A 17,644-nucleotide genomic window follows, 5' to 3' on the forward strand; every position below is an offset into this window, starting at 1 on the left:
AATAGTATAAATTAAGATTGATAGGAAATCACGAAACTTTAATCAAAATATATCTATAAACCATTTGTCTCATGACCGATGGACTGACGAACTAAGTAAGTTGTATATTAGATGCTCTTTGGAAAGTGAGTACCTTCACAACAAACATTAGCAATCTTTCTTCAATAGCAGAGGAGAAAATAAAAAATAAGTGAAAATTTTGTTACTTGTACTTTCATCTACGAACATTAAAATCAATTAGAACTACAGAAAATTGTTTTTTGACATTGCAGCGCGTATATCCCATTTTCCCCATAGCATCATGAACGGACTGTCGGATCGACGTTCATACAAAGTGTATTATAGAGTATCTTCGTTGGTAAAGACAAAGTAAACTATAGAGTAGCTCCGCTACATAAATATATTAATTGTGTGTAATAAATTTAAATTCTTACAAAAAGATCAAGAAATTTTAGGTCTAAATTGAGAATCTAAACACGTCAAATATTTTGTTAGAATGTTAAACAAAATGTAAATTACAAATTTGTTTGTTTGTTGTTAGGAATAGGGGGGCACTACAAATTTTTTCCAAACTCCCAAAAAGGGCTTAATTTTTTCTACTTGGAAACAAACTAGTTGATCAAATTTAATTTCCGTCAAGAAATATAGAATTTTGTAGGTGGGAGTGGGGTTATAATTGGCAGCAACTCTGTTCTAGATTTAGAGACTGTCCATAACTCATAGTTCATAAGAAAATGGATACAAAATATACTTGGATATTATGACAGGGGAAAAATTGTTACTAAAATGAAGTCACTTATTGGTCAGCTCTTTCATCCAGAAGGAGGGGAGGGGATAAGGTAAAGAGGGGAAGAGGGGAGAATCTTAATTTAGCCAGCTTCAAGTGTTTTAAATATTATATTTCAATATTCTTGGAAAATTTCTGTAACTTCTCATTATTTTGAAGTATGGCTGGAGAACCGGTTCCAATCCACTGGATATCAATCGGTTTCAAAGACATACTTAAAAAAAAACTTCTAAAATTAATCTTAAAAATTACAAGCTTCTCTTTAACATACGTTTTCCGGTTTTTCATACTTGTCTAGTCTATATAATACTTCTATGCTTTGCTTCTTAGGCTGTTATCATCCTTGTTTAATGAACAATAACTAAGTTATTTTTTTATTTTCTTTGACAATAAAAATCAATAAATCTTTATATATATGAATACATACTTTAAACATAATTAAAATTTTTACAAGATACTTAAAAGTATGACAATTAAATAAAAACTTTAAAATTGAAAATTTAGAGCGTAAAATTTAATTATTAACTTACTTCTTGAATTTTGTTGAATTTAATTTGATATAGATAATCATTGATTACTTTAAAAGTTATTTTTGTACAGTTTTGGAATTAGCTATGAAAATACGAATGAGGGTATTTTTTATGAACTTTATTTGATAGACCCTGTAGATGTTTATATAATATACATATATCTATTATATTTATAAATACACAAAAAAAATCAAGCCAAAATAAATGACGTAAATAAACATTCATATGTAGCAAAGTACAAATAAATCATGGACGGACAAAGTGAGATGTAAAGCAGATGTTTTGTTGTCATTAAAAATAAAGTAAGAATACTGAATTTTCATTGGTACAGAGAATCTTTACAATTAGTTTCATCTGATTATTTTAAACAGCAGCCGAGAAAATCACATATCTACTATTGTGTTAGGAACGGACTGACTGAAGGTCGGACGGACGGATATATAATTGTAGTTAATTGTAGAGTAGCTTTGCTACTAATAATGATTTTAGAAATCTTAACATATTAAAGATATTTTAAATAATGAAAATAAAATTAGAAACTTTTTTTGAAAAAAAACAATACTTCAAAAACTCAGCACAGGAGTTTTTAATAAGCTGATATACACAAGGATTAATAATAAAAAAGTATGGTCTCTAAACCTACCAACATCCGCCAATTTTAGAACTGGTTAAAGCTTTACTGAAATATCATGTATCATATCGTTTTATAGCTAGTTTACTACGAAAAAAAATACGATATTTGGGCCTTCGGTCCCTCGGGGTTGACAAAACTGTTTTTAATCTCAAACTTTTTCATTTTAATATCCGCGGAAAACTGTCTATAATACGATGCCTTAAGTAAATATTCTAGCAATGTGTATGTTCAAGTACTTAATTGAAATAATTTTTTTGGGTTAAAAAATTCTCGTTTACATTTACCACAAATACATCAATTTGTCCTCGTTAGCAAATACAATAATCTTTTCCTTCAGGGCAACATATTGTACATTTACTCCCCTCACAAATATTTGGGGAAGGGCAATTGGAACTATTGCAACTATCCCTTTGGACCTGGCCTTGTCTACATAAATTACGATCACAATAATTTGGGGAAGGGCAATTGGAACTATTGCAATCAGGAACACATATGCCATAAACACAAGTACTGTTTGGTTTGCAAGTAACCTGCTGGCAATCTAAAATAATCAGTTATATATTGGCAGAATATTTATTTTATTTTAGTGACCTTTTAGTGCTAAATGCAAATATCCTTTTCTATGGGAAAATCAGGACACAATAAAAACTGTCCCGAATTTGTATTAATTTTGAGGAACACGACTCCAGTGACGTCATATTTTTCTTTTCCGAAAAAGGGAAGGGGGGAAGAAAATCTCTTCAAAAGAGATGGGGAAAACCCCCTTTTCTCCCATCTCTTTTTTCTTCCCCCCTTCCCTTTTTTTTCTTTCCCACTTCCCTTTTTCGGGAAAGAAAAATATGACGTAACTGGAGTCGTGTTCCTCAAAATTAATACAAATTCGGGACAGTTTTTATTGTGTCGAAAATCAGTAACAATCTAGCTTCTAAGAACACATTTTTATTTCAAATAATTGAATAAATAAGAAATGCCTTGTCAACAAAAAAGATTGTTTTTATCTTAATAAATACCTGGCAACTTAATTGGAAATGCAAGTCCGGCAGATACATAAGATGGCTCTCTTTGAAGATTTAAACATACAATAAACACCTGAAGATTTCATAGAAATAAAGATTAATTGCTTTCCCTCAAAGTGCCTGGCCAGCACAGAAAAACACCCCTTACCCCTTACCCTGTACCCAATATATAATACAAAGTAGAACGATGTCTGTCTGTCCGTCTGTCTGTCTGTCTGTCCGTCTGTCTGTCTGTCCGTCTGTCTATCCGTCCCTTAAGATCTCGGTAACCACTGAACCGATCGGATTCTACTCTTCAGGGTATCTACCTATCGTTCCTGTGGTGGTTTTAAGCTATTTTCTTGGGGGGTGGTTTAATCGGCTGGGTAGGTGCGAATATTTGCAATCCGTTCTGCTGGGTAAGTAATAGAAGATGTAATTATACCTCTTGGGGCAAAGCCCCTAGAGGCTAGGGGCGAAGCCGCTAGTATAACATAAACTAACCTTACTAAAAGTAAGAAAAAAACATTTCTAAATTAAATTCAAAATAATGGGGTGGGGGTTTTTTGCTCAAAAGAAACTTTTTGGGAAACCACCCAAGATTAGTTCTAGAAACTAAAAGAAACATTAAATCACATATGTATATATGTACGTAATGGATCATGTTTTAATCAATATCAAAAAAAAGAATTCATTTTAAAATTGATTTTTTTAAGACTTTGAAGAAATTAAGATTAATTTATGCTGTTTTCCTAACTCTTTTCTAGTTTATTAATATCTAAATATATATTCATGGACTTACCACAAAAAATACTTTTATTTTCATGTTGAATGTTGATACTTGTACGGTTGGAAAGCAACTAAATTTTGTTAAAAAGTTGTAGCAAAATGTAAATTATATTTTTTGTTTTTTTTGTGCGTATTTTATTAGATTATTAGCAACGCATTATCTATTGCAATCTCAATACTCAGTAAACTATTACAATATGTCATTAAAAAGTGGCACAGATATGTCCAAAGTTAGCGGTAAACCCCCATCAAACTTTAAAACCCCACTCAAAATTTTAAAAAATACATTAGATTATCCCCCTCAAAGCATTGAAACCAATCATTTTACCCCCTAAAAATAAAAGGCTTGGACGTCCCTGATATGGCATGCTTCTTGGACAGTATAAATTTATATTTTAACATGTGAATTTTGATTCTATTTGAATTCCAACCACAATGTATTGCACTCACTGTAACTGAGGCAAGCCCTCAGCCCCTAAAACCAAGTAATTACCTAACCCCTGAATGGGGCTATCCTAAACTAATTAAAACCTAAACAATTAATCCAACCTATTCTAACATATCTATACATATGTGGTATCCGCCTAGGATAAATGGCAGACACCAGAGTTCGAAAAGACTACGGCAATGTGACAGACGTGGACACCTTACTATAGAGAAGCTACGCTTCTCTAACAATCACTAAATAACAAACAGCATCTATTCAGTTGTTCCTTTATTGAAGGTCTAAGGATTACTAAAGTTATATACAACAAACAATAGCTACACAGATAGGAATAAATAATCATAACATAAAAGCATTATAATACATATACAATAGTCAGTTTGGGCAATAATGATCCCCCATCCCTGGGAAGGGTGGGGGGAATTAACAATGCAGCTTAACCATAATAAAGCTTGTCAGATTCAATCATTAATTTTAGGCATAGGGAGGGGGTCGGCAGACCCCTTCCCCAGGACTCGGGGGAGGGCCTTTGGCCCTTCCCTGAACCCCGGTCAGGGGTGCCATAGGCATGGCTCACGGTTGCCGAATACCACAACTCTCCCCTCGGAAGGCTGGGAGGGGGTCTCCCTGCCAGACTTCCGACAGTGGTTGAGGCCTTCGTCCCGCTCCTTAGGGCTAAGATATATACAAATGATAATGATTCAATGGAATCCTAGTGGTGATTTTTTCAGGGTTGATGGGCTCCCAACGTGGGATAGAAGGTAGAGGCTGGCTTTGGTTGGACACGTAGCTCGGCGCCGGCAGGTGTCAGGTTGGCGTGGGGCACAGCCGCTGCGGGGCCGGTCAGCAGCGGGGCATTCTGGTTGTTGTTGGCAGCGGCTGGGGCACTGGCTGCCAAGTTGACCGTCTGAGCGGCAGCCTGGCCTCCCGAGGGGCCGCGGGGTCTTCCAGAGGGCGGTCCAGGCCTGCCTGGGCGGTCATGCCCGCTATCGGTCGATTGCATGGACACCATTTCCTCGGCGGCTTCCCGGCCAATGGGAATGGCATCCCAGTCTACTGAAAAGTCCTGGGACTTGGCATGGGTGAGCCGGGCTCTGGCCAAGGCCTTCCTGTACAAGGTTGGATGGTACAGGAACACTTGTGACATCGCATTCATGGCGGCCCGTACACCTCCTTGTGCGGCTGCCAGGGAAATGATGGTCAGATCCCCCAGCAGTTTGAGGATCAACAACAGTAAGCACAGTATGGCTGCGCCATCTCCCCACTCGTGAATAGCTTGTCTGAACCCAGCCCAGACATCCAGGGCGGCCTCTCCTTCCTCCGCCAGTCGGTCGATATTGTAGGACACGATCCCATGGTCTCCAGTGGCCGAACAGCTACCTTGCTGAACGCACGAGCCATAGGACAGGCCGGTCAGCATGGCGCTTTTATACGCTGGGAATGCTAGCAGCTGCTGCCAGTCGTTCAACTCAGCCTGCGAATACAAGCCTCCCGAACTAAAGTCATCCAAGGGTTCTGTCAGCAGCTGCTTGGGCGTATCCGGCTGGGGTGGCCTCTTCTTAGGTGCGGGGGTTAGTTCTATCCAGCCTTCCTCCGCGTGCACAGTCAGGGGGTAGGTGGAGGAGCAGGGAATCTTGGTGGCGTGGCCGCTATACACCCGTGTCATGGCGTCTACAAATCCTGTGGGTTCCACTGGTACTTTGTCCCAACATTCCTTGCTTTCACGGACAACGTATTTGTTGCATTGGCAGGTAAGCTGGAGCAGGACATCTCCCCTCAGTACAGAGAACGTGCTCCCCTGGACACGCACCGGGTGGGCCGGGTCTAGTTGCTGGAGCTTCCAGCAGTTGGCCGCTACTTCTTCTGCCGCTGTGCTTTTCATGCGTGTCTCCAGGGTGAATCCAATGTAACCTGCATGTATCTGGGCCTGCAGGGGGACATCCACATCCCTGGCCGATACTCTGGGCAGCGCTGCTGTGGCCGGGTCAGCTGCCACGAACAATGCTGGGTGGTTGGTGGCATGGGCCTCAAAGTCGCAGTTCACTATTGAGGTGGGGTTGGTCATGTTGATGAAAAACTGGGCTTGATGGTCAACCAGGAACGCATCCATCACTAGGCTAGGCTGGAGGCTGCGGATCAGCCTCAAGGGGCAATCTCTCCCCAGGTGGTCCCACACGTAGGTTGCTTCCCCAGTGATGCAAGACAGCTCAGAATGGGGACATTCTAAGGCCAGGTGGTCAGATTGGGACTCCACCCGTCCATCCTCTACTACGTAGGTCTCTTCCTTGACCAGCAGCCGTCGTTCCTGGAGCACTAATTCATTGCGGTACAGCTGGCCCTCGAAGTGGACGTCCTCCCCTTCACAACCCACCCCCTCGGGGCTGTTGACCAGGGCGCCCACCATATCGAGGGTGAAGAACAGGGGATGGTTCAGCTGGAACGTCAGTGGCTGGGTCTTGCCTGGCAGCGTGTAGACTCGGTTCCTGGCCAGGTCTCGGCACGTTTCTGGATCGATCTTGGTTGGCCTCATGAGGGTGGGGACCGAGGTCACCTTGAGGTGACCCCATACCCCACACCTGAATGTCCACTGGGACACAGTGAGCTGACAACTGTATCCTGTTGTTTCCCTAATCTTGACTTGCTGCAGGACATGTACTTCATGGCCCAGGGGCACCTCCTGGTGTAGCGGTTCCGTGCTACACATCTTTTCCTTATTGTAGGCTGTGACGTGGGTGGGGTTGGCGCAGTCCCACCCTACCAGGACGTAGCTAGTTGTAGGCCACACGGCTGCCAGCAGTAGTCCCCACAGGACCATCCACCAGTGTGAGAAGCTACCAGACAGCCATCTACCTCGCGCACGCGGCTGGGGATCTTCGGCTTGGGTCACGGCTGCTTCTTGGGGCTGGACACGGCTGGGCTGCTCCTGGCTAGATACAAATTTCCATTGAACATATCTTTGTGTGTTCGGGGCACCCCGATACCCTCCCCAATGACAGACTGGCAGGCAACTGGCGCTTGCCTGGGTGTCAGCTCCCCTAGCCCCAAGGGGTCCCTTCCCTTGTCCATGGCATGCCCAGTGGCATGGGGCTGAAGTGCGTGTGGCACAGGCTCGCCCTGACTCACGTCCCTCCCCTGCCCTAGGAACTCAGGTGCATGTGGCACAGGCAAGTCCTTATATCCCCAAATTTCAATCTCCCCAGCCTCTGGTGCAGGGGGCACAGGCAAGGTTGGGGTTTTACAACAGTTTGGATACAACACATTTGTTAAATTTAACTTATCCTGGCTCGACTGGAAGTGCTGGGCAGCTGGGTTCCTTCGGCTGGCAGGGGGCGCTGGATGGTGTATAGCTGGGCTCTCCCTACAGGCTGGTGGCGCTGGCTGACTGGGGGTGACGGGTGTCACCCCTTCCTCTGGGACTGCTGGCTCGTTCCAGGATCCAGGTATCTCGGTGGCGGCGACGGTTGTCGCCCCAGGCACCAGGTTGGAGGCGCTGGATAGCACCCCCCAGTCATCGCAGGTGGCGGCGCCGGGTGGCGCCCCATACATCGACTCTGATGCGCTGGCTAGCGCCTCCTGCCTCTCTCGTTCAACGGCCGCCAGGGCCTCCCCGTACACCGTCTCAGTGACGCTGGGTAGCGCCCCTCCACTCTTGCTGGGTAGGCTCGGTCGGGCAGGCCCCATCATGTTTAGGCTAAAAGGCTGGGGCCTCAGAACTTCTGGCTCGGCAATGTTGTTGGGCTGCACAAACTCCGGCCCCAGGTGGTTGAGACTGAAGCCCAGGCCAACCCGGTTGGGTTCAGCCGCGCCTCTCAGTACGTTGATTCTAGCTGGAACGGTCCCAAACTGCGGCATTCCGTCGGCTCGGCCCGCTGCGTTGGGGGCGGCTGCTTGCTGCGGTGGTGCTGGGGGCGCGCTCCCTTCCATGTGGGCTACTCTGCTGGGCTTTCCTGGGGGAGCACCCTTGTCTGCGGTGCGCCTACGGCCGGCTACCTGGTCCCAGTCGGCTCTGCACTCGGCCGCCGTATGGCCAGCATAGTGGCAACGCTCGCACTTGGCAGGACGGTCACGGCGTGGCTGGGTGCGTCTCTCCTCTAGGCTGACTTCCATAGGCGTCGGGCAGTCTCGAGCTCGGTGGTTTCTCCCTTGGCAGCGGAAACAGCGGCCTGGAGTCTTGTCATCTGGAGCGACCTTCCCCATCTGGTGGAGACCCGGAGCCAAGGCGCCAATCTCCATTGGCTCCGACTCGTCGTAATTGGGCAACTGGACGCTGGCTGATCCCTTGAGCCCGTCGGTGGCGTCCACTAGGCACACACCCTCCTTCAGCTGCTTGGTAATCATTGTGACGGTGAACATGGCTCGCCTCGTGTACTCAGGTACAGAGGCGATCTCATGACTCATCATTTCACGTTTCACATTGGCGTTACGAATGCCACGATTTAATTCATCGATTAATAATTCGAGATCCTCATGGCTGTAGGCCTCCCTATACAAGGCACACTTTGTGGATATGTATGCTTGTATAGGTTCTGTCGAGTGTTGCCTGTAATCCCTGAAGGCTTGCTTCAAAGTCTGGGATTCAAAGGCGGGACGAAATAACATTTCACACTCGGCCTTGACTTGTTCGTATGTCAAGGCTTGGCCTGCCTCGCCAAACAGATGAGAAGCCATTTCCGCCGCTTGCCCTACCAGTGACAGTAAAAGGGCGTTGCGGCGGTTGAGGGTGTCATGGGGCGGCACGCGGTAAGCCGCCCATGACATCTCGAGTCTGCGGATGTGGGAACTCCAGGATTGCTTGGGCGGTCCTCTATACTCCGGCAGGTTACTCAGCATCAGCTTGCGTCACTTGGCTGGAGCCGGCTGGGGGTCATCCTGGAGCCATCCTTGGGCTTGGTCGCCTCCTGGCGCTTGCGGCTGCTCCATCGGGTCAACGGTTCAACGGCGGGACACAAAGTTATGAGGCAATATTATAAATGGTTTATCACTTGAGGCTTTCTAGCCCAGCAGCCAACACTGTTTTATCACTAGGTTGGTAGTTTAGTTACAAAGATATAACTTAGCTGTACTTATCACTAGTTTTATTCTGAGGTTGTAGAGTAGGCTGGTAGGGGTAGATAGCTGTTGAGGGTCTGAACTGCTGTCAGGAACTGATTGGGTTTTCCTTTATCACACTATAGATAGGAGGGAGAAGCTTGTAATTCTTTATTTTCTAAAAATATCTCTGTTAGATGCTATGGAGTAGCTCCGCTCCTGTGTGTGTGTGTGTGCGTGAAATCTCCTTCCCTTGTAGCGCGCTTACGCACCGTCAAATCCGCGCACACAGGTAAAACGCGCACTTATCCCTCAACTCGCTCTCTCATTGGTCCGCTTTGTCCGTTGAATTTTATGATATGTCCCGAACTCTGTTGCGCGACCCGTAAATGGCGCTCTGTTTTCCCGGTCGCTAGCTCCACACCGTGGGCGGACTTAGTCAAGTGTGGGTAGGAGGGGGGAAGCGCGTGAGGGGACAGGGTAAAGCCATCCGTTCCCCCTGTGGGGAAGGGGGAGTGCTGTGGGTTTGAGGTAACTGTGTGATGAGGTAATGGTGCCCTTTCTCCTTAATCCTAGGCTTATTGTTATGTCACCTTGATTGTATTTTCTTCAATGGAGAGTGGGCCCCTCCCTTTCCTCTGGAATAAGGGGTGTATTTTGTTGTGCTGGAGGCTTGGGTGGTTAGATTGTTTATCAAGGCATTGTTATATTACATCTAGATTCTATTTTTGGCCTTATCACAATACATAACAGATTTGCTTACCAAGCCTGTTCTATTTTTAGTTTTATCACAATACACAACAAATTGTTTGCCAATCCTTGCTCATAAATCTATTGTTTAGCCATCACACTAGGGTGGTAATCCCTAAAATGTGATATAATATCTGCTTTTCTAGATGGGTGGCTGCGCTGAAGCCTCTCAGGATACTTGGAGTTGACGTAGTTTCCTCTGCTTGGTACACTACACTCGTATGTTGGCTCGCAGCTCGCAGCTATTTGGCGTGTTTCAGCCTATCGGCGGCAGGGAATGTCCCGTCCTACAGCGCCGTATATCCGAATCCGACTGTTGGCGGCAGGGAATGTCCCGTCCTGCGGCGCCGCTGGTTCGAATCCTTGGCTTGTTTCAGTCTATCGGCGGCAGGGAATGTCCCGTCCTGCAGCGCCGTGTATCCGAATCCGGCTGATGGCGGCAGGGAATGTCCCGTCCTGCTAGCGCCGCTGGTTCGAATCCTGCTATCTCTTGCAGTAAATGTTGGCCTATTTTCAGCCGTTTGCACTTAGTTGGCCTGTTTCAGCCAGTCCGCAGGCCTGTTTCAGCCCTTGAGCGCTCAATTCTCCGTTAGATGTCGGCGCTTCTCGCGGTTCTCCGTCAAGTTTCGCTGTTTCGCTTCCACAACTGCCGGATGCAGAGTTAGACCTTGCTATCCAGGGTGGGTAATTCAGGTTGCTTGTGTCAGTTTTGCCAGTTTCACTGCTGGGAGTACCTTAGCCTCAGCTACGCGTCTGCTCTACACTTGTGGTTTGCCGTAATCTCACACAGCTGTCACCAAAAGTTGTGGTATCCGCCTAGGATAAATGGCAGACACCAGAGTTCGAAAAGACTACGGCAGTGTGACAGACGTGGACACCTTACTATAGAGAAGCTACGCTTCTCTAACAATCACTAAATAACAAACAGCATCTATTCAGTTGTTCCTTTATTGAAGGTCTAAGGATTACTAAAGTTATATACAACAAACAATAGCTACACAGATAGGAATAAATAATCATAACATAAAAGCATTATAATACATATACAATAGTCAGTTTGGGCAATAATGATCCCCCATCCCTGGGAAGGGTGGGGGGAATTAACAATGCAGCTTAACCATAATAAAGCTTGTCAGATTCAATCATTAATTTTAGGCATAGGGAGGGGGTCGGCAGACCCCTTCCCCAGGACTCGGGGGAGGGCCTTTGGCCCTTCCCCGAACCCCGGTCAGGGGTGCCATAGGCATGGCTCACGGTTGCCGAATACTACACATACATTTATTACAACATCAACTAACTTACATAACTATTATTCCTATTACAAACTTGATGTTATTATGAAGTTTATAAAATAAAACTAGGATGTAACATCAATAAGAAGCGAAGCTCAAAAACTATTAATGGATATCCAGAAAAAAATAACTATAGAGCAGTTTCATAAAAAAAACATTTAATTTGAGTATCATGAAACCTTTAAAATCAAGAAAAGCTAGAAATCAATTTATCACCGCAATTAATAGACAAATCATAATAAAACTATGTAAAAATTTCTAGAATGTGAACTTATCTAATCCCTGAAAATTTCAGCCGTCAATCTTGAATTAGAATAGAATCGAGAAAACCACGAAAACCTGAAAATCTAGGACTCGATCTAGCCTTCCAATCAATAAGCAAATCTCAATGAAACTTCATGGAAATATGTAGAATGTGAACATATTCAATCCCTTTCAGCCATCAATCCTGCATAGGAAAATCACGAAAAATGGGCAAATCTTGATGAAACTTGGTTGAAATATGAGAAATGTAAACTTGTTTAATCACTAAACATTTCAGCTGTCTATCTTGAATAAGAGCCGAGAAAATTAAGTTTTTTCTACTTTGTCTCTAACAGACTGACGGACATTTTGAATTATAGAGTAGCTACGCTTCTAACTGACGGACATTTGGAATTATAAATCACCATCATAGACGTCCAAGGGGGGGGGGGTAAAGGGGTGATTACCCCCCCCCCAAACGATTTTTTTTTTATTTTACCCCCCCTGTTTAGAATTTACCCCTACCCTGGGGGTGCCGTAGGCACCCCCAACCATTTAGGAGGGGGTATTTACCCCCACAAACAATTTTTGGGGGGGGATAAATACCCCCCCCCCAAACTAAAAAATCTGTAACAAAAAAAAACTTTGCGCGCTTCGCGCGCATTTTTAATACTAAATATTTAATAAAATTTTTATTAAACCCTCAAAAAATTTTACCCCGGGGGTAAATTTTAAGGGGGGGTAAACAAAATTTACCCCTGCCAACAGATTTCAGGGGGGGTAATTACCCCCTCCCCCCCCGGGGTAAAAATTTGCGGCGCGCTTCGCGCGCCATTTTACCCCCCCCCCCCCAAAAAAAAAAAAAAAGCTTGGACGCCCCTGATCACCATGTTAACATTTACCAGTTTCCTATGTTAATGCTTCGCTACTTATAAACATACTTTTTTTGTTTTATTTCTTGGAGTGGAGGAGAGAAACAAAACAATTTTTAATTTTCTAACCAGATATAACCAGCAAACCCAACTATGGCCCCTATTTACGCATAGAAACAACAAGAATTTTAAAATCAGGACTTAGAACCAAAATTATTTGCACATGAGTTGCCACATTTAGTTTTTTTTTAGATTTATTTTGCATTACATGATCTTAGAATTATTGAAATTTAATCAGTGGCGTGCACAGGGCTTTGCCAAAGGAGTTGTGAAATCCTGTGGGGGTTAAGAAACGGGAAGATATACCTACTATCAATATGTATGAATTAAACAAAAAAATTATTTGGCAAATTTTGGATAAAATCAAAACTGCAGTGTACTGATAATTCCTAGAAGGGCCAATCACGCAGGGATTAAGCACATTCAATTTTTTAGGAGTCTTGTATGATTGGCTAAGAATAAGCATTTAACCTTAAATAAAAGTAACAGTATGTGTGTTTGTCTGTGTGTAGCATGAAACAGATTTGGATCTCCTTTTCGAAAACAAATTTTTTTATAATCCCAGGAATAATTTTTATCTGTAAAAATATAGTTCATTCTTCAAGGAGAACAAACACACCCCCCCCCCCCCAAAAAAAAAAAAAATATTTTATAAGATTGAAGGCAAAATTGTATTCATGTACTTATCAAATTTAAATACTTACAAAAAGATTAAGGAATTTATAAGATCCATTGATCAATTCATGGTTATCCGGGCAGAACTGATTAGGATTTAGGTTGTTTATTGTTATAGTAATTTTAATTGTATTTGTATTTGTATCTTATATTTTTTTGATTTGATGACAATGTTTGAATTTTAATGCCCAAATAAATATGTTTATGTTTTATGTCTAAATTACAGAATTTAAACACATTAAACATTTTTTTAGAAAGTTAAACAAAATGTAAATTACAAATTACCTTCTAAATTGTTTTCATGTTACTAAGGTTTATTTTGTAACTTTGTTGTCAAATTTTTTTGAAGCTCCTAAAAAGGGCCCGTTTTTCACTTGGAAACAATCTTGTTTGTAAATTGATAGGTAATCCTATTAGAAATATTTTTTTCAATTTTGAAAATTTTTATGCACCACTCCCGACAGAACTATGAACTCTGGCCGCGGCGCTCGGCACCCTTGCCTGCCTGACCGCAGCGCTCGGGGCCCTAGCCAATAACCTAAACTAATTGTAAAAAAAATTTATTCTCATAGAGTCATAGTTCTGTCGAAAAAAATTGAAAAAATATATCTAAGAAGACATTGCCAAAATTTTTATTTTAATTCAGAAATATACAATTTTCATCTGTTTGGGAGGGGGGTTGGAAACGTAGCAAATCTGTTCTAAATATAGGGACAGGATGTCCATAACCCATAGTTCTGAAATGCTAGTTTCTTCAAAATCAAAAGTGCTGTCACTTTGTAAGATGTTTCCTAAAACACTTTGGTAGGGTTTAGAAAGTGTAGCAACTCTCAAATCGTTATCAGAAAGTCCGTACATCCCTTTAAAATATGTTGATTCTTAATATTTTGACAATAATTTTTAATTTAATTATCCCATTCATCTGATTTATGGAAAACTGATTTCTATTACAACAAGGTACAATGTTATAAGTAAAGCATCTCTATAATGAAGTCCTAAAAATGTAAGTATATCCTGAAATACATAGTATCTTGTAATTAAAAATGTTAGCAATAAATTTACTTATAATTTAGTTTAGACTTATACAATTATATCCTGCTTTTTCAGTTCTGACACTCTACAAGCGTTAATGTTCGTTTTTTTCTAGCATTTCAGAGCTAAGCTTTTATGTTGTCATCCTTGTTTTTTTTTCTAAAATTGTTGTATTTTCATAATATTTAGAACAGGTTTCAATTTATTTCAGTAAGTATATTACAAAATTATCTTTTAGCAATTATTTATTCAATAAAATAATTTGACATAAAAATTACAACAAATAAAATATGTTATACTTATTAATATGTTTATTTTAATCTATTACTTCAAAATCATTTATTATAAGAAAAAAACAATAAAATTCTTAAACGTTATGTATAAATAATAAAATGGTGTTTTACTAGTATTATACTATTTTTAGTTTTTTTCGAAACTTTATTCTCCACGATCTTTTAAATAAGAGAAAAATATGAATTAAAGAAACAGAACAGTACAAATGAAAAAAGTTTTATTGTGATCCATTTTAAGTAAATTTTGATATAAGAAAACAATCGAAGATATGAAGAAAACAAAATAAAACTATTTTACAAATAAATATTGCTAAGAAGGATAATACATTTACAATTAATGCCATGGAAAATCAGTAACAGGTGGATAGTAGATACATTCACCATGACTGCAGACATGATGAGTAGGGCAAAAGCGAGAACAATCTGAAATATAATAATAGAATCTTTTCAAATATTGTAGTTTAAGCTTTATAATACCTAATAAGAAACAATTACTTAACTTCATAAACTCAAATTTTGTAGTTAATAATCTACATCACTAAAATGTTTAATTCAAAATACCTCTAAAAGCTGTACATCTGAAACATTAGAGTAAAACACTAGGGTAAGGGGTAAATAACTATATGTCCCCATCCCAAGGACATTGTGCCGACTTTCAATTGGGTCTTTGAAAATTAACCAATAGTGTCAAGAATATTAACACAGCAAGGTAGCAGAAAACAATAGGATAGCAGACGAAATAGGTCCTTAGAAAAGGTAGTTATCTGTATATACATCTATACTATAGATCTGTTTCTGAAACAACCAATCCAAAACAAAAGGAAATTTACAAACCTACAAATATTGCCTTATCATAGAGTTGCTTTGATAATAAAAAAAAAATAACATTTACCAAAACCATAAGCAGAATTCAGAGTATACCCTTGTGCATCGGGGACAGCCTTTCCATATCCAAGGCAAATATACAGACATACGACTAATAGCTAAATAAAAAAATCAAATTAGTTGGTGCATTCACACAAAGTGCCTGTTAACACTGTTGACCCTACCCCCCGCCCCCCCCCCCCTAGTTTTAAATTAATTGATTTTTCATTGCCTAACTTCTTTGGTTCCCTAACCCTGTCTGTGGGGCTGACAAATGAAAAGCCCATATTTAATCTAGAATTAAGGGGTTGGGTTTATAGGTAGAATACAAAAACTAATATATTTGAAGTTTAAATGTTTCCCACTTTTCTTCAGTTAAATATAAATATATAAAAAGGCCTCAAGGTGCATTTGAAAAGGGGGTAGTTCAAACCCATTTTTATTTTTGGAGATTGGAGGTAACTTTTTTTAAAGATGGATTTCTCTTTATAGGGTGGTGGTGCCCTCCCCCAAAATAGTTATAAACCTTCCCAAGACCCATGAGACTCTACCCTGGAAAGGAGAACCTTTCGGTTCAGTGGTTAGCGAAATATTTTAGTACGGACAGATAAACATCCTGTTACTTTATTATAAGGATTAACTTATACATAAAAACATTTTTTATTTTATGCTTATGCATATGAATAATTGTTTCATTTTACTAAAAGCTAAGATATGTTTATTTCTCTTTTTCATTTTTACTGCGTATTTGCTTTCGCTACTTTTGGACGTAATTATCCTTTCATGTATGAAAGGTAGAGATTTTTTAAAAACTTACTAGAAAAAAAAGTTTAAATTTCATGTTGGTACTTCTACTTGGAGAGTTTACACACAACTGAGTACTTGTTAAAAAAATTTATTTATTATTATTTGGATGTTACACCAGATTTTCATTTACTCTGATAAAGAAATGCTCACAAGTGGCTAAAATAAGGATAGCCCCACCCCCATCCACTCTTTTAACTCAATCCCTTCTTCTAAATATGTATGAGCGAAAAGACCAATAAAAGTGGTCTATATTAGCAAGCTAAATTGGCGACAAATTTTCCCCTGTAAATACATCCATGAATATCATATATCCATTGTTAGAAAGCTGTAAAACAATTTTGGAAAGTTACGGCCAAATTGTAAATTACAATTTTGCCTTTTATTTAATTTAATCCGGCATAGTTAGATTTCTTTTTTTCAAGCTGTTAATTTAGTATCACAGCAACTCTATAACTTATGAATGTCATTGTCTGTATATTTGTATGTTCAAAAAAAAATTGTTTAACCCTTAACGTGTGTCTATTTCATAATAGATTTTGTGCTTCGCTACTTATGTATGTTGTCATCCTTGTTTATGACAATCATTATTAAACATTAAACAAGGATGACAACATCCATAAAAGCGAAGCACTGAAACGGTAGGACAAACGGACATTAACACTTGTATAGTGTTGGAACTTAACAATTATCATAATATAAAATTATAAGAGTCAAAGCAAAATTGTAAGTAAATTTGTTGTAAAACTGCTTGATACAGGATAATTTTTATGGACATACTTACATTTTTAGGACTTGATTATAGAGTTGCTTCGCTTATTACATTATACTTTGTTGTCCCAGGAATCAATATACCAAAAATCAGATCAATCCGATAATTTGATCACATAAAAATTTGTTGTTAAAAAAGTAAAAAAAATCAACATGTTTAAAATGGACGTACGGACATTTTGGTAATGATTATAGAGTTGCTACGCTTTTTAAATCGTACCTAACTACTAAAGGAATCACCATGCAAAATTTGAAATCGATAGGACAATTCTAACATGCCTAAATTAACGGAAAAAGCTATCCGTTACGGACGTACGGACGGACCGACCCTAATTATAGAAAAGCTTCGCTTTTAAAAAAAGGTAAATGTACAAGTTTAAATGATCATATTAGCCCCTTACGATGAAGTTCAAGATGGGTTAATCAAATTCAAGGGGTGATGATATTGGAAGATATGCATTTTTTGTTTGTTGTGGGAGGGGGCTTTTACCCTAATTACCCCCCTTCCTTAGATACCTTTTACAATAGACTATAAAAGTTTTAAAGATTTTTAATCAATATAATAGATTTGAAATCTGCATAAAATTTTAAGGATTTTTTATAAAATTAGTTTTTTATATAATTCTTTATTTAAAGGCGCAAATACAAATTAAGTTAAATAATTTTGAGATCTGTGATTGGTGGATTGAAAACTATCTGCGCTCTGATTGGAGAAGCTTAAGTGACGTACATCATTCAACCAATTAGAGCGTAGGTAGTTCCCAATCCAGCTATCCTATT

The 17,644-nt window shown here is 40.4% G+C and overlaps 1 long non-coding RNA gene across 1 annotated transcript; it reads right to left on the bottom strand.

Annotated features, from left to right (window-relative positions):
- Positions 1–1,149: 1,149 nt before the first annotated feature.
- Positions 1,150–3,818, bottom strand: LOC145332853 (uncharacterized). Its single transcript, XR_013884352.1, has 3 exons — positions 3,749–3,818; positions 2,962–3,040; positions 1,150–2,492 (listed from the first exon to the last, which is right to left on the bottom strand). It is a non-coding gene; the product is annotated as an uncharacterized LOC145332853 (long non-coding RNA).
- Positions 3,819–17,644: the final 13,826 nt, after the last annotated feature.

Source organism: Acartia tonsa, chromosome 11, assembly GCF_053477335.1.
Source record: "Acartia tonsa isolate MP-2025a chromosome 11, ASM5347733v1, whole genome shotgun sequence".
NCBI lineage: Eukaryota > Metazoa > Arthropoda > Copepoda > Calanoida > Acartiidae > Acartia > Acartia tonsa.